This window comes from Trachypithecus francoisi, unplaced genomic scaffold, assembly GCF_009764315.1.
Source record: "Trachypithecus francoisi isolate TF-2019V2 unplaced genomic scaffold, Tfra_2.0 Lachesis_group9, whole genome shotgun sequence".
Classification (NCBI taxonomy): Eukaryota; Metazoa; Chordata; class Mammalia; order Primates; family Cercopithecidae; genus Trachypithecus; species Trachypithecus francoisi.
In genome coordinates, this window is record NW_022681474.1 from 11,368,293 (window position 1) to 11,388,869 (window position 20,577).

The window sequence follows — 20,577 nt, forward strand, 5'->3', positions numbered from 1 at the left end:
TCCACATCACTCGCTTTTGCCAAGATTCTTTCCCAGGCATACCCATCACCAAAGCTGCGTGGTATCCCACCTTTTTTTTTTTTTTTGAGATGGAGTCTCACTCTGTCGCCCAGGCTGAAGTGCAGGGGCGCAGTCTCAGCTCACTGCAACCTCTGTCACCTGGGTTCAAGCGATTCTCCTGCCTCAGCCTCCCAAGTAGCTGGGATTACAGGCGCCCACCACCACCCCCCGCTAATTTTTTTGAATTTTTAGTAGAGATGGGTTTCATCATGTTGGCCAGGCTGGTCTTAAACTCCTGACCTCAGGTGATCCACCTGCCTCGGCCTCCCAAAGTGCTGGGATTACAGGCATGAGCCACTGTGCCCAGCCACAATACCACACTTTTAATGGCCACTAACTTGAGATAATACTTCATGATTTTAATTTTTTTTTTTTTTTTAAGAGGCAGGGTCCTGCTCTGTTGCCCAGACTGGAGTGCAGTGGTGTGACCATAGCTCACTGCAGCCTCGACCTCCTGGGTCAAGCAATCCTCCCTTCTCAGCCTCCTGAGCAGCTGGGACCACAAGCACGCACCAGCTCGCCCAGCTAATTTTTAAAATTTTTGTAGAGATCCCACTTTTGTAGGGTGTCTCACTGTGTTGGCTAGGCTGGTCTCGAACTCCTGGCCTTAAGCAATCCTTTCACCTTGGCCTCCCAAAGTGTTGGGATTACAGGCATATGCCACCACACCTGGCCTTGCATTTCTTAATCAGACTGAAGATCTTTAGATTTGTTTTTTGGCCATTATAGCTCTTTTTCCTATTTTACCTGTATCAGTTAGCTGTTACTAAGTGACAGACCACCCCAAAGTTCAGTGGGTTGAAACAGGAGTCTGTAGGGCATCTGGGTGGCTTTGCTGCTTGCAGCTGGGCTCACTCCTGTGTCCCGTCAGCCAGTGGGTTGCTGAGCTGGTATAGGATGGCCTTGGGTGGATCAAGCTGGCTCTGCTCCCCGTGGTGTCTCCATCAGCCTAGCCCAGGCTGATTTTCATGACAGTGGCAGAGATTCAAGAGAGGAAAGAGACTTGAATGTGTTTTCCAGTCTCAGCTCTGTTTGTGTAGATGCTTCCATCCCATTGGCCAAAGCAAGGCATGGTCATGCCCAGAATTAATGTAGGGGGGCAGAACCCACAGGACTGGACACAGAGGCCATTGATTGCGGCCATTAATGAAACCAGTTCTTGCGTTATCTTTTGACCATTGTTTTGTCTTGTTGATTTGTAAGAGTCCTTTTTATATTGAGTTAATTAGCTCTACACATAACTTCAAATAATGACAGTAAAATTTGGGTTATACATTTATAATAAAAAAAAAAAACAGACTGCAGCTCAGCAGAAATAATCTCCTTTATAGCTCCTTTAAAAAAAAAAGGCTCTTGTGAATCAATACAAGCAAACACAGGCACTAACTAAAATGCTGGGAGTGGGATGGCACAGATTCCTTGGATATAATAGGACGTTTCTATTTAGATTATAGTATGTGGTACTTTAAAGCAGCTCTCGGAGTTCTAGAGCTTCCACCTCTAGGCAGGCTCTTCCTGCCCCTTGAACACAGAGCCCTGGGTCTACCACATCCTTTCCTGTCTTCCAGCTGATACAGACTTAAATAATTCCATTTTGTGATTTAATATTAGATGGTGGCGGGGCGCGGTGGCTCAGGCCTGTAATCCCAGCACTTTGGGAGGCCGAGACGGGCGGATCACGAGGTCAGGAGATCGAGACCATCCTGGCTAACCCGGTGAAATCCCGTCTCTACTAAAAATACAAAAAATTAGCTGGGTGTGATGGCAGGCGCCTGTAGTCCCAGCTACTAGGGAGGCTGAGGCAGGAGAATCGCGTGAACCCGGGAGGCGGAGCTTGCAGTGAGCCGAGATCCTGCCCCTGCACTCCAGCCTGGGCAACAGAGCAAGACTCCATCTCAAAACAAACAAACAAAAATGAGATGGAGGTGGGGTGGCTCACGCCTGTAATCCCAGCACTTTGGGAGGCGGAGGCTGGAGGATGCCTTGAGCCCAGAAGTTGACGGCTGCAGTGAGCTATGATCACACCACTGCACTCCAGCCTAGGTAACTGAGTGAGACCCTGTCTCTAAATAAAGACCAAATAATAACAATGGATTAAACCAAAGTATTTTCTTTCCCACATAAGAGTCTGGGCATAGCCAACTACAGACAAGCTCAACCAGCCCCAGGTGTCAGCACCCCAGGCTCCTTCTGCTGGTTGTTCTGCTGTCCTGAGTAGGTTGACCTTTTCCATTGGTCCAAGATTGCTCCCCAACCTGTGGAGGGGAACAGAATGAAGGGGAGGGCTGGGTGCAGTGGCTCACACCTGTAATCCCATCACTCTGGGAGGCCGAGGCAGGTGGATCACTTGAGGCCAGGAGTTCGAGACCAGCCTGGCCAACATGGTGAAACCCTGTCTCTACTAAAAATACAAAAATTAGGCTGGGCATGGTGGCTCACACCTGTACTCCCAGCACTTTGGGAGGGCAAGGTGGACAGATCACCTGAGGTCGGGAGTTGGAGACCAGCCTGACCAACATGGAGAAACCCCATCTCTACTAAAAATACAAAATTAAGCAGGCATGGTGGCGCATGCATGTAGTTCCAGCTATTCGGGAGGCTGAGGCAGGAGAATTGCCTGAACCTGGGAGGTGGAGGTTGCAGTGAGCCAAGATCGTGCCATTGCACTCCAGCCTGGGCAACAAGAGCAAAACTCCATCTCAAAACAAACAAACAAAAATTAGCTGGACATGGTGGCACACACCTCTGTTCCCAACTGCTCAGGAGACTGAGGCAGGAGAATCGCTTGAACCTGGGAGGCAGAGGTTACAGCGAGCTGAGACTGCATCTCTGCACTCCAGTCTGGGAGACAGAGTGAGACCCTGTCTCAAAAAAAAAAAAAAGAATGAAGGGGAGGCCACGCATGCCCCCTTTTTTTCAGAAGGCACATAGATCATTTCTGTTCACATCCTACTGACCATAGATCCAGTCACATGACTGCTAGAAGAAAATTGAAATTTAGGGACGGTACAGGGCTTTACCATATGCCCTTATCAGAGGTGCCTTCACTGAGACTATTTGGGGACAATTATCTGTGCAAGTCTTTGCTGCTGTCCCCATCCTTCCCCCGACACACACACTCCTTAACCTTAGATTTTAAAGTTTTAGAGACCAGAGAGCAAATCCACTTATTTATAGACATGCAGTTGTAAGGGACATGAGAACAATCTGTGAGGATGGCATTCGGAGCAGAGAACAAGACCCCATAGCCATGTAGGGTGTTAGTCCCCTGCAGTGACGCTCCAAGTGACTTCATGCAGGTTACACTCCCTCTGCCTCTCAGTGTCCTGGTAAATGATGAGCAAAATGGTGCCTCCTTCCCAGATTTACTGTGAGGATTAACTGAGTTGGCCTGCGTCAGATCCCGGTCCAGGGCCAGCCAATGCTGAAGTCCGAGGGGAGTGGGTGGATGAGCAGAAAAGCTTTTGGGCGGGGGTCCTAGGAGGTGAATATGGTTTTATTCAGCAGCAGTTCTCATCAGTGGCTTTTTATTAGCAGCTTACTCACATTAGCTCTCTCACGCTGTCCACCTTTATCTCAGCTATTTGCTTCCGCTCTGTGGCTCCTGCGACCCCCACGCCTGCAGCTGCACAGCCGGCTCTCCCTTGCCTTCAGGGTCAGCAGCTTAACTCTTTCTGTCTCTGGCACAAGCAAGCAGAGCTGTGTCCTGGCTCCCTCCTGTCTGTCTACAAGATGGACAGTTTTGGCTGTCTCCCTTTCTCTGGGCACAAGCACAACCACCACATCAAGCCATGTCAAGCTGAGCCGAACCTCAAGAGCACCTGTATAGCGTCAGCGGGGCAGTTATACCTTTTACAGACAATAGTGCCTTAGAGCCAAGTATGAACTTACACAAACAGGTTATGTAACAAGTGGAGGTGTGCGTCTGTGCACCAAACTCCCTGAGTCGTGCAGGCCTGGATATCTGCCTTGGCCTCTACCTTGACCAAAGCACATCCAGGTACCTTATGGTACCTTATAGTGTGCATGATGCTTGGCCAAGCACACGCACCCAACACGCGTGAGCCATTGTTAGTATTAGTAACAGTAGCACCAGGTGAGCCTCTTTGACTTAATGGGCTCAGTTGTCAAAGGCGAATGAAAATCATCAAGTTAGCATCAGTCCAAGACTAAGAAGAGCTCAACTGAAGAAAGCAGTGAGACAAGCACCATTTATAGCCCTTTTTCCTACTGTTCTCTTTCTCCTTCCCTCCCTGGGGATGTATGTCCTTAGCCTTTGGGTGCCTCCGTTGTCTTTATCAAAAAGAACACTAGATTTCAGTCTTCATTTCATGTTAATGAAAAAGTTTCAAATTTTATCAATTCCTGAGTTGTCTGTTTTTTTTTTTTAGACAGGATTTCACTGTCACTCAGGCTGGAGTGCAAGGGTGTGATCTCAGCTCACTGCAGCTTCTGACTCATGAGTCAAGTGATCATCCTACCTCAGCCTCCCAAGTAGCTGGGACCACAGGCATGCACCACCATACCTAGCTAATTATTTTTTGGTATTTTTTTTTAGTAGAGACCGGGTTTCACCCTGTTGCCCAGGCTGGTCTCAAACTCCTGGGTGCAAGTGATCTGCCCACCTCAGCCTCCCAAAGATATGAGCCACCATGCCCAGCCAATTGTCTGTATTTTATCAAGGATCAAATTATTAAACCAAAAGAATGAAGCTCTCAATATGAAATGCATGCATCATTAAAAATGTAAAGAAGCATTTTCAAAAATGTATTCTAACTGGGCCTTCCTTCATATCTTTATTTGTATTTGTTTTTTGTTTTGAGACATAGTCTTTGTCACCCAGGCTGGAGTGCAGTGGCACGACCTCGGTTCACTGCAACCTCCGCCTCCCGGGTTCAAGCCATTCTCATGTCTCAGCCTCCTGAGAAGCTGGTATTACAGGTGTGTGCCACCATGCCCAGCTAATTTTTGTATTTTTAGTAGAGACAGGGTTTCAACATGTTGGACAGGCTGGTCTCAAACTCCTGGACTCAAGTGATCCTCCCGCCTCAGCTTCCAAAGTGCTGGAATTACAGGCACGAGCCACCGTGCCCAGTCTGTATCTTTATATTTGTTCTTTTTTTTTTTTGAGATGGAGTTTCGCTCTTGTTGCCCAGGTTGGAGTGCAATGACACAATCTCAGCTCACTGCAACCTCTGCCTCCTGGGTTCAAGCAATTCTCCTGCCTCAGCCTCCTGAGTAGCTGGGATTATAGGCACCTGCCACCACGCCCAGCTGATTTTGTATTTTCAATAGAGACAGGGTTTCACTATGTTGGTCAGGCTGATCTCAAACTCCCGACCTCGGGTGATCCACCCCCCTCGGCCTCCCAAAGTGCTAGGATTACAGGTGTGAGCCATCACACCTGGACAGGTCTTTATAATTTTTTTGTAATTAAGACATTTTTTGTCCCTTTCATGGCTACATCTTGTTAATTCAATTTCTATTCAGCATCTCAAATAGGTCCACTTTCAGCAAGCCCCCCAACGGCCACCAGGCAAGCTCCAGTCATGGTCCTCTTGTTCCAGGTACTGTGGCTGCTGTGTAAAGCAGCCCTTTGTTATGTTCATGGATTCTATGGATAGGAATTCAGACAGGGTCCAGCAGTGATGGCTTGTCTCTGCTCCCAGGGATTGGGGATTGCAGCTGGAAGATTTGAAGGCTGAAATCAACCATGTCTGGCAGATGCTGCTGGCTGACGACCTCAGTTCCTCCTTACGTGGGCCTCTCCCTGGGTCTCTCCATGTCAGCTGGTGTGAGCTGAGAGAGAGATGGAGGCAGAGCCTGGCAAGGCCATATTGCCTGTCATAGCCTAACTTACTTTATTTATTTATTAACTTATTTATTGAGACAGGGTCTCGCTCTGTTCCAGGCTGGAGTGCAGTGGCACAATCTCAGCTCACTGCAACCTCTGCCTCCCTGGTTCAAGCAATTCTCCTGCCTCAACCTTCCAAGTAGCTGGAACTACAGACACATGCCACCAAGCTTGGCTAATTTTTTTTTTTTTTTTTTGTATTTTTAGTAGAGATGGAGTTTCACCATTTTGCCCAGGCTGGTCTTGAACTCCTGACCTCAGGTGATCTACCCACCTTGGCCTCCCAAAGTGCTGGGATTACATGAGTGAGCCACCGTGCCCAGCCTCATAGCCTCGTAGCCTCATAGCCTAGCTTTGGAACTCCTATGGCATGTGGTTCTATAGTGAAGTGGTTATTACATCTACTTTACACACAGAAGGTCCTGGGTTCAAGCCCCGTTGGAACCATGGTGAGGTCTACTGTTTTCCCACCTGTAGTCCCAGGTCCTTGGGGTGCTGAGGCAGGAGAATCACTTGAACCCAGACGCAGACATTGCAGTGAGCTGAGATCTGGTGAAACTCTGTCTCCAAAAAAAAAAAAAAAAAGAAAGTCATACAGTGTCCCTTTGCCACATTCATTTGTCAAGGCAGTCAAAAAGTCTCGCCGGGGTTTCAAGGGGAGGGAAGTAGACTCTACCTCTTGATGGGAGCAGTAAAGTTCTGCAAGAAGAGGTGGGAGTGGAAATGTGAGAGCACCTTTCAGACATGGGCTCTGCCATGTTTCCCTTTCATGAGTTACTGGAATGGCCTCATCAATGGCCTTGCTACTTACACTTTTTTTTTTTTTTTTGAGACGGAGTTTTGCTCTTGTTACCCAGGCTGGAGTATGATGGCATTATCTCAGCTCACTGCAACCTCCGCCTCCTGGGTTCAAGCGATTCTTCTGCCTCAGCCTCCTGAGTAGCTGGGATCACAGGCGTGCACCACCACATCCGGCTAATTTTGTGTTTTAAGTAGAGACAGGGTTTCTCCATGTTGGTCAGGCTGTTCTCGAACTCCCCACCTCAGGTGATCTGCCCTCCTCGGCCTCCCAAAGTGCTGGGAGTATAGGCGTGAGCCACCATGCCCAGTCCCACTTTGTTGTTGTTGTTGTTATTTTTGAGATAGAGTCTCCCTTTGTCACCAGGCTGGAGTGCAGCAGTGTGATTTCGGCTCACCTCAACCTCTGCCTCCTGGATTCAAGTGATTCTCCTGCCTCAGCCTCCCGAGTAGGTGTGACTACAGGCACCTGCCACCACGCCTGGCTAATTTTTGTATATTTTTTAGTAGAGGTGGGGGTCACCATGTTGGCCAGACTTGTCTTGAACTCCTGACCTAAAGTGATCCACCTGCCTCAGCCTCCCAAAGTGCTGGGATTACAGGCGTGAGCCACCACACCCAGCCTACTTCTACTTTTGTACTTCCCTTTCTGTGACTCTCACAGAGCAGCCTGGGAAAACCAGAAACAGATTAGCTTGTGCCCTTCCCTGCCTCTTACTTCTCAGGGTAGAACCACCAAGGAAGCCAGGGGGACAGCCCAGTCTCTTGCCACAGACGCCTCTCACTCAACCTCTCTTCACACCCCAGGCCTCCTTTCAGTTCCTCAAACAAAACAGACCAAGCCAATTTCCTTCCACCTCAGTGTCTTCCTGGAAATTTCTTTTCTTGACTTGTCATGAGTTTGATTCCTGTTCGTTCTTCTTGCCCCAGCCTAAATGTCTCTCCCTGGACAGGCACCATCACTGATTCCGCTCTAAAAACCCTTCCGGAACTCCTGTCACGTCACTTGTGCCAACGTGGATGAAGCTGTAGGATGTGATGTTAGGGTGAGGCAAGCCAGGCACGGAGAGACAAACACTGTAAGATCTCACTCATATGTGGCATCTAAAAACAATAAACCTGGAGGGGCACAGTGGCTCACGCCTGTAATCCCAGCACTTTGGGAGGCTGAGGTGGGCAGATCATGAGGTCAAGTGTTCGAGACCAACCTGACCAACATGGTGAAACCCCGACTACTAAAAATACCAAAATTAGCCGGGCGTGATGGCACACACCTATAATCCCAGCTACTCAGGAGGCTGAGGCAGTAGAATCTCTTGAACCCGGGAGGTGGAGGTTGCAGTGAGCCGAGATCGTGCCACTGCACTCCAGCCTGGGCGGCAGAGGGAGACTCTGTCTCAAAAAAAAAAAAAAAAACCACAGTGCTCTGGGTGGCAAAGGACAGGTTGGCAGAATGGATGGATCGCACCAGAGAGCTTTGTGTTTAAATCACAGCCTGGCCTGGCGTGGTGGCTCAAGTCTATAATCCCAACACTTTGGGAGGCCTAGTAGGGAGGATCATTTGAGCCCAGGAGTTCGAGACCAGCCTGGGCAACACAGTAAGACCCTGTCTCTATAAAAACTTTTAAAATTAGGCCAGGTGCGGTGGCTCACACCTGTAATCCCAGCACTTTGGGAGGCTGAGGTGGGGAGATCACCTGAGGTCAGGAGTTTGAGACCAGCCTGGCCAAAATGGTGAAACCCTGTCTCTACTAAAAATACAAAAATTAGCTGGGCATGGTGGTGCCCGCCTGTAATCACAGCTGCTCGGGAGGCTGAGGCAGGGGAATCGCTTGAACCTGTGAGGTAGAGGCTGCAGTGAGCCGAGATCGCACCATTGCACTCCAGCCTGGCAACAGAGCAAGACTCTGTCTCAAAACAAAAATTCGCCAGGCATGGTGGTGCGTGCTTGTAGTCCCAGCTACTCAGGAGGCTGAGGCAGTAGAATCTCTTGAACCGGGAGGTAGAGGCTGCAGTGAGCCGAGATCGCACCATTGCACTCCAGCCTGGCAACAGAGCAAGACTCTGTCTCAAAACAAAAATTCGCCAGGCATGGTGGTGCGTGCTTGTAGTCCCAGCTACTCAGGAGGCTAAGGAGGAAGGATCGCCTGAGCCTGGGAAGTCGAGGCTGCAGTGAGCTGAGATCGTGCCACTGCATTCCAGCCTGGGGTGACAGGAGTGAGACCCTGTGTCCAAAAAATAATAATAAATAAATAAATCACAGCCCAGGTGGATTGGCCCCTTACCTTCAATCTTCTCACTTGTAAAAAGGTCACAGTACCTACCTTGCCACATGGCTGTGAGAGGAAAGCCTGGCACAGAGAAGGTACATGATGACAAGTCGTTACTGTAGTATTATTTTGTTTGTAATCTGTCATTAAAGGTAATTCCGTGGCTTGCTGGTGGGGGGGGTTCTTGGTTTACCCAATAGGAACATGGAGCAGTAGTATCAGATTATTTTGTATCTTAGATTTAAGACCCACGCAGGCAAGGTGGGTCATGGCTGTAATCCCAGCACTTTGGGAGGCCAAGGCGGATAGATCACCTGAGGTCAGGAGTTCAAGACCGGCCCGGCCAAAATGGCGAAATCCTGTCCCTACTAAAAATAAGCCGGATGCAGTGGCATGCGCCTATAGTCCCAGCTACTCGGCAGTCTGAGGCAGGAGGATTGCTTGAAGGCAGGAAGCGGAGGTTCCAGTGAGCCGAGATTGTGCCGCTACACTCCAGCCTGGTGACATAGCAAGAGTCCATCTCAAAATAAAAAAAAAAAAGATTTAAGACCTAAAACTGTCCAATGCAGTTGAGGCTCAACAAAGCTTAGTAACTTGTCTGAGATCACATAGATGAGGGTCCTAAAATATACCTGGCCCCTGCCCTCTTAGTAAACAGAGCGTCACCTTCTCACACTGTCACCTGGACCATTTCGACATAAAGAGATCAGGCTGTGTTTGCAACTTCTTTCAAAGAGTTGGGAAATTTTCTTTCTGTCTCTTAAATATCAGTGACGATTATGTCTAGACTGAAATTTTAATTTCCCATTCCAGTTTCCTGAATAGAGTACAGTGAAAGAAAACTCTAGAAATTTACTGACCTTTTCTCATTGGCTTGACGCCATGCTTGACTTCTCAGTGGGGCTGAATTTCCCCTCCGGGTCTGACTCACATTTTCCAACACACAAAGCACCCTGTTCAATAACAACCAGCCACTTTTACTGTTCGGTATCAATCTGGACCAAAAGTGGGTTGCTAATGACAATGAACAAATCACCGGCAAGGACCACATTTTCCCCTGCGTTGTTTTACAGTTTTCAACTTGGTTTCATTTTGCCATGACCAAAGAACTTGCTGGCCAGACATGGTGGCTCACACCTGTGATCCCAGCACTTTGAGAGGCTGAGGCGAGCAGATCGCTTGAGCCCAGGAGTTCGAGACCAGCCTAGGCAACACGGCGAAACCCTGTCTGTGCAAAAAATACAAAAATTAGCCGGGCGTGGTGGGCTTGCCTCTAGTTCCATCTCCTTGGGAGGCTGAGGTGGGAGGATTGCTTGAGTCCAGGAGGTGGAGGTTGCACTGAGCTGATATTGTGTCACTACCCTCTAGTCCAAGTAACAGAGCAAGACTCTGTCTAAAAAAAAAAAACAGAGGCCAGGTGTGGTGGCTAACACCTGTAATCCCAGCACTTTGGGAGGCAGAGGCAGGTGGATGGATCACTTGAGGTCAGGAGTTTGAGAGCAGCCTGGACAACATGGTGAAACCCCGTCTCTACTAAAAATACAAAAATCAGCTGGGCATGGTGATGGGCGCCTGTAATCCCAGCCACTCAAGAGGCTGAGGCAGGAGAATTGCTTGAGCCTGGGTAACAGAAGATGCAGTGAGCTGAGACTGCACCACTGCACTCCAGCCTGGGTGACAAGAGCAAGACTTCATTGCAAAAAAAAAAAAAAAAAGGGCGGGGGCCAGGCCCAGTGGCTCACACCTGTAATCCCAGCACTTTGGGAGGCCAAGACAGGTGGATCACCTGAGGTCAGGAGTTCGAGACCAGCCTGGCCAACATGGTGAAACCCTGTCTCGACTAAAAATACAAAAATTAGCCAGGCATGGTGACAGGTGCCTGTAATCCCAGCTACTCAGGAGGGTGAGACAGGAGAGTCACTTGAACCCAGGAGGCGGAGACTGGGCCACAGAGCGAGACTCCATTAAAAAAAAAAAAAAAAGAACTAGTCTGGGTGTGGTGGTTCACACCTGTAATCCCAACACTTTGTGGGGCTGAGATGGGCGGATGGCCTCAGCTCAGGAGTTCAAGACCAGCCTGGACAACATGGTGTAACCCCATCTCTACTAACTATACAAAAATTAGCCTGGCATGGTGGCATACACCTGTAGTCCCGGCTACTCGGGAGGCTGAGATGGGAGAATCGCCTGAACCTGGGAGACAGAGGTTGCAGTGAGCCGAGAACACACCAGTGCACTCCAGACTCGGTGACAGAGCGAGACTCTGTCTCAAAAAAAAAAAAAAGATGGGAGGCCGAGGCGGGTGGATCACGAGGTCAGGAGATCGAGACCATCCTGGCTAACATGGTGAAACCCCGTCTCTGCTAAAAATACAAAAAATTAGCCAGGTGTGGTGGCAGGCACCTGTAGTCCCAGCTACTCGGGAGGCTGAGACAGGAAAATGGCGTGAACCCGGGAGGCGGAGCTTGCAGTGAGCGGAGGTCGTGCCACTGCACTCCAGTCTGGGCGATGAGCAAGACTCAATCTCAAAAAAAAGAAAAAAAAGAAGTTACTAAAGAGGCTGAAATGGCAGTGAGCCAGCAGCAGACCCTGAGCTCTTGGGACTATAGATCTACATGGCCAGCTCTTCACTGCCTGGGTTAATTTATCTTTACCGTAGTTTTCCAAGTGACAGGAGTGGTCAGGGAGAGAAGCAACTGACAGTGACATGAATTCACCCCTCAGACGTCCTCCCCAGCTCTGTGACCTATTGCAACACCCTTGACCAATTTACTTTGTTGGCTTTTCCCATCTGCCAGCATCCAAAATGAGACAAGCTGAAATAAGAACTCCTCCCAGGCCTTAGGGGTAAATAATAATTTCCTCTTTTCACCCAAAGATGAAGTGGTCCACTTCACAGGCAAATCATTTTGCAGGCTTTCAGAGAGGTCTTTCAACATGTTTCACCCACAAACATCTGGGACCGGCTCTTCTTCTTTTTTTTTTTTTTTTTTTTTTGAAACGGAGTCTCGCTCTGTGGCCCGGGCTGGAGTGCAGTGGCCGGATCTCAGCTCACTGCAAGCTCCGCCTCCCGGGTTTACGCCATTCTCCTGCCTCAGCCTCCCGAGTAGCTGGGACTACAGACGCCCGCCACCTCGCCCGGCTAGTTTTTTGTATTTTTTAGTAGAGACGGGGTTTCACCATGTTAGCCAGGATGGTCTTGATCTTCTGACCTCGTGATCCGCCCGCCTCGGCCTCCCAAAGTGCTGGGATTACAGGCTTGAGCCACCGCGCCCGGCCTCCGGCTCTTCTTCTTTACAAGTTATTTTCAGCAAACAGCAAATACCATTCTGTAGTGTAGAACTTCCACCAGGCACATTTCAGGCTGCCTGTGTCGCCACAGGGCAAATGACTACACAGATTGTCCTCCTGGGCAGATTGGCAAGGAAAGATCTTCAATGATATATTATATAACAAATGGAATGCCTGTTCCTATAGTAAGGCTCAAAAATACCTTTGATCAAAATTAGACCAGGCGTATGGTTTTTCTTTTTTGGGACAGTGTCTCACTCTGTTGGCCAGGCTGGAGTTCAGTGGTGCAGTTACAGCTCACAGCATCCTCAACTTCTAGGGCTCAAGCAATACTCCTGCTTCAGCCTCCTCAGTAGCTGGAACTACAGGCGCATGCCACTGTACCTGGCTAATGTTTTTGATTTTTAGTAGAGATGGGGTTTCCGTATGTTGCCCAGGATGGTCTTGAACTCCCGAGCTCACTCAATCCTCCCGCCTCAGCCTTCCAAAGTGCGGGGATTACAGGCATGAGCCACTGTGCCTGGCTTGAGGTTTATGATTTAGACTATGTATTTAGAGCAAATATTGTAAAAGGTGGTCCCTCAAGAAAAAAAGAAATCACAGTCTCTTTGTTTGCTTCTGTCTCCAAAGAGGGAAGAGCAAAAGTCCTGAGCGACGTGGCTCCTCTGGGCTGAGCTTCGTGGAAGATGAGCTCATTAGAAGCCACCGACCTGAAAATGGGGGTTTCCTAGGACAGTCAAGACTCACATTTGACTTTTTTTTTTTTTTAAGATATGAGAGCTTCTTATTTTATCTCCTCTAAAGTTAGTCACTAGTCTTTCTGACTACAAACACAGCTAAACTGTATGTGTGTGTGTGTGTGTGTGTGTGTGTGTGTATATATATATATATATATATATATATATATATATAGCTTCTGTCCCCCTACACAGAAAGGAGAGAAGAGAGGAGAGCAGGAAATGATTACTTATGCAGATGAAAATAGTCAGCTGGGAGATTTCACATTTTCACTTAGCAGAGAACGGGCAGGAGCTATTTTGATAGCACAGCTTCTCTTTCCATGGTGAAAGATAGATAACTTCTTCAAAGCTAAAACAAAGCTAAATACAGTTCTGGTTTAAAATTTCATATGTGTAAGCCTCAACTTTATCACAAGTTCCAAGATTTAGATTTTAAAATAAAACTACCCAAAAAAGACAGCTAAAATAAGTGACTTACAGTTTTTTGTTTTGTTTTGTTCTGTTTAAGACAGGGTCTCACTCTGTTGCCCAGGCTGGAGTGCAGTGGTGCGATCTTGGCTAACTGCAGCCCCCACCTCCTGAGTTCAAGCAATTCTCCCACCTCGGCCTCCTGAGTAGCTGGGATTACAGGCATGCACCACCATACCCGGCCAATTCTTTTGTATTTTTAGTAGACAGGGTGTTTCACCATGTTGGCCAGGCTGGTCTTGAACTCCTGTCCTCTGGTGATCCACCCACCTCGGCCTCCCAAATTGCTGGGATTACAGGCATGAGCCACTGCGCCCAGCTAAGCATCTTTGCATGAGCTCATTGGCCATTTATATATCTTGCTTGGAGAAATGTCTATTCAGATTCTTTGCCTATTTTTAATTGTGTTTTTTGCTTGTTTGTTTTTGAGACAGAGTCTCCCTCTGTGACCCAGGCTGGAGTGCAGTGGTACTATCTTGGCTCACTGCAACCTCTGCCTCCCGGGTTCAAGGGAGTACAGCCTCCTGCGTAGCTGGGATTACAGGTGTGCGCCACCATGCTGGGCTAATTTTGTATTTTTAGTAGAGACAGGAGTTTCACCATGTTGGTCAGGCTGGTCTCGAACTCCTGACCTCGTGATCTGCCTGCCTTGGCCTCCCAAAGTGCTGGGATTACAGGTGTCAGCCACCACGCCCGGCCCCACATTATCTTTTTAATATTGAATTATAAGCCTTCTGGAAGCTTTTCCTCTTTCCTCCCTTTCTTCGTTCTTTAATGTTTTTCTCACTGAAAGAGCACTGAAAAGGAAGCTAAAACACAGTGCCTGAGCTCAAGGCTCTCACAGTCTAACGGAGGTGAGAAATACCAAAGAAGGAGCAATTTGTGTCAGGGATGGGGGGATCTGGTTGGGCTTCACAGAAGATGAAATAATTGGGGTCTGTGTCCCCACCAAATCTCATGTTGAATTGTAATCCCCAGTGTTGGAGGTGGAGGTGGGGCGTGGTGGGAGGTGTTTGGGTCATGGGGTTGGATCCCTCACAGTGGTGAGTTGTCATGAAATCTGGTTGTTTAAAAATGCGCCCCCCACCACCGCTCCCTCTCCCGCCATGTCAGTTGCCTGCTCCCCTTCGCCTTCCGCCATGATTGGAAGCTTCCCGAAGCCTCCCCAGAAGCTGTTGCCGGTGCTATGCTACCTGTACAGCCTGCAGAACCGTGAGCCATTTGAACCTTGCTTTTTATAAATTATGCAGTCTCAGATATTTCTTTGTAGCAATGAGAGAACAGACTAATATAGAAGACAACACCATGAGTTGGAGAAGAGCATTCCAGCTCACGCCAGGGCCTCAGGGGCGTCCTACTCTTGATTTTCTTTGATATATATACATGAAGGGGACAGTGGCAGAAACACCTTCAATGAATTTGTGCTCTTGGAGTCACCTTTACATCAATTCAAGGGGGAAATGCCATGATTAAGCCATTCGCTAAGTAAAGCTGTCAAATAGCAGCTTCTGGTGCAGGTAGACCAGGCAGTCACATTTGGTGATTTAGGGGCTGTGCGAAGACCCCGCCCCTACCATTAAAAAATCTATCCAAATCACTCCCATCTCTACAAATATATGACTGCTGCCACAGAAATCTCTCATTTTAGCTCTGGAGGGATAATGCCTCCAGTAACTGGTTTATTTATAGGGCCAGCTTATTGAACTTACAGTTTATTTATTTTTATTTGTTTGTTGGGTTTTTGTTTTGTTATTGTTGTTTTTTGAAGTTACAGTTTAAAAACCAGTAACTCAGGCCGGGCGCGGTGGCTCAAGCCTGTAATCCCAGCACTTTGGGAGGCCGAGGCGGGCGGATCACGAGGTCAGGAGATCGAGACCATCCTGGCTAATACGGTGAAACCCCGTCTCTACTAAAAAATACAAAAAACTAGCCGGGCGACGAGGCGGGCGCCTGTAGTCCCAGCTACTCGGGAGGCTGAGACAGGAGAATGGTGTGAACCCGGGAGGCGGAGCTTGCAGTGAGCTGAGATCCGGCCACTGCACTCCAGCCTGGGTGGCAGATCAAGACTCTGTCTCAAAAAAATAAAAATAAAAAAACCCAGTAACTCAGACGTTTGAATCCTGCCCCACCACTCACCAGCTTTTTGCCTTGGCCAACCTCAATCTTTCTGAGTCAGTGCCCTTATCCGAACAATGGATTTAGTAATACCTGCTTTATGCAGTAATTACAAGGGTTAAAAGAATCCACACATGTCAAATACCTGGCCAGTGCTTGGCCAACATAGAATCCCCAAATAGTTTGAGTCTGTATCACAAAGCTCTGACAGCACAGGGCACTGATGCACAGAAAGGGTGACACTGTGTTAGTGAAGGGGTGTGATTGACAGGCGGGGTCTGGTGTTTATTTGGGGCACCAGAGAGGGGGCCTCCCACCGAGGAAGGAAATGCCAGAAATAAAGGGGCAACAAGGGGGCGTGAGGGTGAGGACATGGCCCGCGTCACCAGGGCAGTCATGGGACTGAAGCCTTGCTGTATGTCCTCCTGCCCAGTCACCTGCAGCGAGTGAGACCTTCCAGGGCCGCATGACATGAACCGTGGGAACAGCACCTCCACTATGCTGTGCCTGACTTTCCAAGGGGTTTTCAGGAGAGCTTTGGACAAAGCATGGAGGCAGGAATTCTTGAAAAATCTAAATGAAGGCCCCAGAGCCACTGGCCTCCCCACTTCCTGCAGCAGGACCTAGGTGGAGCCTGGTGCCCACAGACCCCCCAGACAGGACACGAGGTGCCCCGCGAGGTGGAAATACATCTTCCTGCCTCACAGTGCAGCAGAGAAGCACTGACTTCACAGCTGCTTTAGCCACACACAATGGCACCTCTGTTCCTGTCCAGTGAGCTTGCTGCCTCCAGGGACACTGCCCGGGCCCATCGTGGCCATGCCGGGAACATGCAGCCCTTTGATAATCGCCCTTTATCCCGGCCTCTAAATCAAAGCTGCAAACATGCTGACAACAACTCCAGCAAACGCAACCGATGCTTTCAGGTCTGACCCTGAAATGAAGACCCACCTCCGTGGGGAGAAGCACGCGCCTCTCTGGGCTGTAGGCTGGAAGGAAACAGGAACTGCGGGCCCTGCACACAGCTGCACTCGCTGGGGCAGTTCAGACTCATATCCCCAGGGGGATCCGAGTTATCCAGAACAGCGTTCCTGACCCCCAGAGGGGCGAGTCACCCCGGCCCGCCTTTCCACACACTGTGTGCAGCCTCTGGACAACTTCAGATGCCTTGTTTTTTATCGAGGTGAAATTCAAGTAACGTAAAATGACCCATTTAAATGTGAAAAATTCAGGCCGGGTGCAGTGGCTCACACCTGTAATCCCAGCATTTTGGGAGACCAAGGTGGGAGGATCATTTGAGCCCAGGAGTTTGAGACCAGCCTGGACAACATAGTGAGATGCTGTCCCCCCAAAAAAGAAAAAAAAATTAGCCGGGCATAGTAGTGTGCACCTGTGTTGCCAGCTACTCCGGAGGCTGAGGTGGGAGGATGGCTTAACCTGGGGGGTGCAGGTTGAGGCTGCAATAAGCTATGATTGTCCCACTGCACTCCCAGCCTGGATAACAGAGAGAGACGCTGTCTCGAAAAAAAGTAAAAATAAAATAAAATACAATGAAGAATTCAGTGACATTTAAAACATTCAGTGTTCTGCAGGCACCACTGCTATCTAGCTCCAAAGTGTTCTCCTCACCCCAAATACAGTCACTCTCCATTCTCCCCTCCCAGCCTGTGTGACGACAACGTGCCAGGGACTGTGCTCAGGGCAGAAGCAGAGTGGTCAACACAGCGGCTGCAGTCCCTGCCAGCGTGGGGTCCAGTCTAACGTGACATCCAGATACAAAACAACTGGAAATGGCATGCGTTACAGGAGCCTATGACAGAAGTGCTAAGCAGGGCCCCGGCGCGGTGACTCACGCCTGTAATCCCAACACTTTAGGAGGCTGAGAAGGGTCAGGGGTTCAAGACCAGCCTGGCCAACATGGTGAAACTCGGTCTGTACTAAAAATACAAAAATTAGGCAGGCGTGGTGGCCCACACCTTTAATCCCAGCTACTCAGGAGGCTGAGGCAGGAGAATCACTTGAACCCAGGAGGCAGAGGTTGCAGTGAACCAAGATCGTGCCACTGCACTCCAGCTTGGGCAACAAAGTGAGACTCTGTCTCAAAAAAAAAAGAAAAAGAAAACAAAAGTGCTGAGCAGGTCCAAGCTCAGAGTTCCCATACAGTGCTCTGCTGAGGTGGGCTTCGCAGGCATCCCCCTTCTCCAGATGAACGAACTGGAATCTCAAGAGGTTAAATACCTTGGTCAAGGTTAGACCACCAATAAATGGCAAAGTTGGGATTCAAACAAAGGTCCCTGTGGCATCCACCAAATTGCTTTCTGTCTCTATGGATTTAATTCTTCTGTACATATCATATCAATGGAATCACACAATATGTGACCTTTTGTGTCTGGCTTCTGTTACTTATTTTAATATTGCAAAGGTTCATCCATGATGTAGCATACTTCAGTGCTCGACTCCCTTTTATAGCTGAATCCTATTTCATTGTATGGGTGAACACACTTTGTCTCTTTGCTTGTCTCCGGATGCACATTTGGCTTGTTTTCCTTTTGGTTACTGTTGACAGTGTTGCTATGAACATTGGTGCACAGTATCTGTTTGAGTCCCTGCTTTCAATTCCTTAGGAGTGGGATGCTGGATCATAGAGTGATTTTGTTTGTTTGTTTGTTTGAGACAGGGTCTTGCTCTGTCCCCCAAGCTGCAGTGCAGCAGTGTGATCACGGTTCACTGCAGCCTTGACCTCCTGAGCTCTAGGGATCCTCTCACCTCAGCCTCACAAGCAGTTGGGACTGCAGGCATGCACCACCATGCCTGGCTAAGTTTTCGTAATTTTTGTAGAAACAGGGTTTCATCCTGTTGCCCAGGCTGGTCTCAAACTCCTGGGCTCTAACCATCTGCCACCTCGTCCTCCGGAAGTGCTCACTGCAACCTCCACCTCCCGGGGTCAAGTGATTCTCCTGCCTCAGCCTCCTGAGTAGCTGGAATTACAGGTGCCTACCACCACGTCTGGCTAATTTTTTTATATTTTTGTTTTCCCCACGTCGGCCAGGTTGGTCTTGAATTCCTGACCTCAAGTGATCTGCCCGCCTCGGCCTCCCAAAGTGCTGGGATTACAGTGTGAGCCACTGCGCCTGGCCTATAAGAGCTCTTTATACATGAATGAGTTCATAGGCTTCAGCTGTTTTTACCTCATTCTGATTTTTCAAATGCTTCCCTCTTCCACTAGACAGGGAGTTCCTTAAGAGCAGGGCCTGGGCCTTTTTTAAACAAACAAACAAACAAAAACAGGCCAGGCTCAGTGGCTTACGCCTGTAATCCCAGCACTTTGGGAAGCCAAGGTGAATCACCTGAGGTCAGGAGTTTGAGACCAGCCTCGCCAACATGGTGAAACCCTGTCTCTACTAAAAATACAAAAATTTAGCTGGGCATGGTGGTGCATACCTGTAATCCCAGCTACTCAGGAGGCTGAGGCAGGAGAATTGCTTAAACCTGGGAGGCGGAGGTTGCAGTGAGCTGAGATGGCGCCACTGCACTCCAGCCTGGGTCACAGAGCGAGACTCTGTCTCAAAAAAAAAAAAAAAAAAATTAAGTGGAAGAAGCCAGATGCCAAAAACGACATGTTGTAAAAAGATAAGGAATTCTCTGGTGTGGTGGAAATGCTCTGTATCTTGTTTAGGCTGCGGGATACAAGGGTGTATACAATGATCAAAACTCTCAATCCTGTAATCCCAGCACTTTGGGAGGCTGAGGCGGGCAGATTGCCTGAGGACAGGAGTTCGAGACCAGCCTGGCTCACACGGTGAAATCCCATCTCTACTAAAAATACAAAAAACAGCTGGACATGGTGGCGCACGCCTGTAGTCCCAGCTACTTGGGAGGCTGAGGCAAGAGAATCGCTTGAATCTGGGAGGCAGAGGTTGCAGTGAGTCAAGATCATACCACTGCACTCCAGCCTGGGCGACAGAGCAAGAGCGTGTCTCAAAAAAAAAAAAATTTTCAAAACTCATCAAAATGAATGTTCTAGATTTGTGCATTTTATTGAATATAAATAATACCTAAATAAATAAAGTCTTGTTTAATAAAAAACAAAAAAAAAAAAAACAGAAAAACAGACCGGGTGCAGTGGCTCACATCTGTAATCCCAGAACTTTGGGAGGCCGAGGTGGGTGGATCACAAGGTCAGGAGTTCAAGACTGGCCTGGCCAAGATGGTGAAACCCCGTCTCTACTAAAAATACAAAAATAAAAATAAAAATAAATTAGCCGGGCGTGGTGGTGGGTGCCTGTAATCCCACCTACATGGGAGGCTGAGGCAGACAACTGCTGAAACCCGGGAGGTGGAGGTTGTAGTGAGTCAAGACTGTACCACTGCACTCCAGCCTGGGCCACAGAGCGAGACTCCATCTCAAAACAAACAAACAACAATAACAAAAACCTCTAGAGGCTGGGCGCAGTGGCTCATGCCTGTAATCCCAGCACTTTGAGAGGCTGAGGCAGGAGGATTGCTTGAGCCCAGGAGTTCCAGACCAGACTGGACCAGACCAACCCTGTCTCTACAAAATACTTGAAAAATTAGCTGGGCATAGGGGTGTGTGTCTGTAATCCCAGCTACTCCAGAGGCTGAGGTGGGAGGATTGGGTAAGCCCAGGAGTTTGAGACCGCCTTGGGCAACATGGTGAGACTCCATTTCCACACAAAATTTAAAAATGATCTGGGCATGGTGGTGCACACCTGTGGCGCCAGATACTCAGGGGACTGAGGCAGGAGGATCATTTGAGCCCAGGAGGTTGAGTGAGCCCGGCAGGCTGCAGTGAGCCATGTTCGTGCTACTGCGCTCCAGCCTGGGCAACAGAGCGAGACTCCGTCTTGAAAAAAAAAAAAAAAAACGCAAAAAAACCGCTAGTCCCAGGGCCTAGAATAGTGTCTTGCCCAGAGAGTAGCTTAAGTAATGTGTGCAACACAATTTGTGGCATGAATAAATA

The 20,577-nt window shown here is 48.8% G+C and overlaps 1 protein-coding gene across 1 annotated transcript in view; it reads left to right on the top strand.

The window, feature by feature from the left end:
- ANKRD16 (ankyrin repeat domain 16) overlaps positions 1-13,115 on the top strand; it is a 43,264-nt gene extending 30,149 nt beyond the window's left edge. Inside the window, exon 8 of the transcript XR_004436685.1 lies at positions 12,904-13,115. The gene's annotated coding sequence lies outside the window, so the exon portion shown is untranslated. The remainder of the gene's footprint in view (positions 1-12,903) is intronic.
- Positions 13,116-20,577: the final 7,462 nt, after the last annotated feature.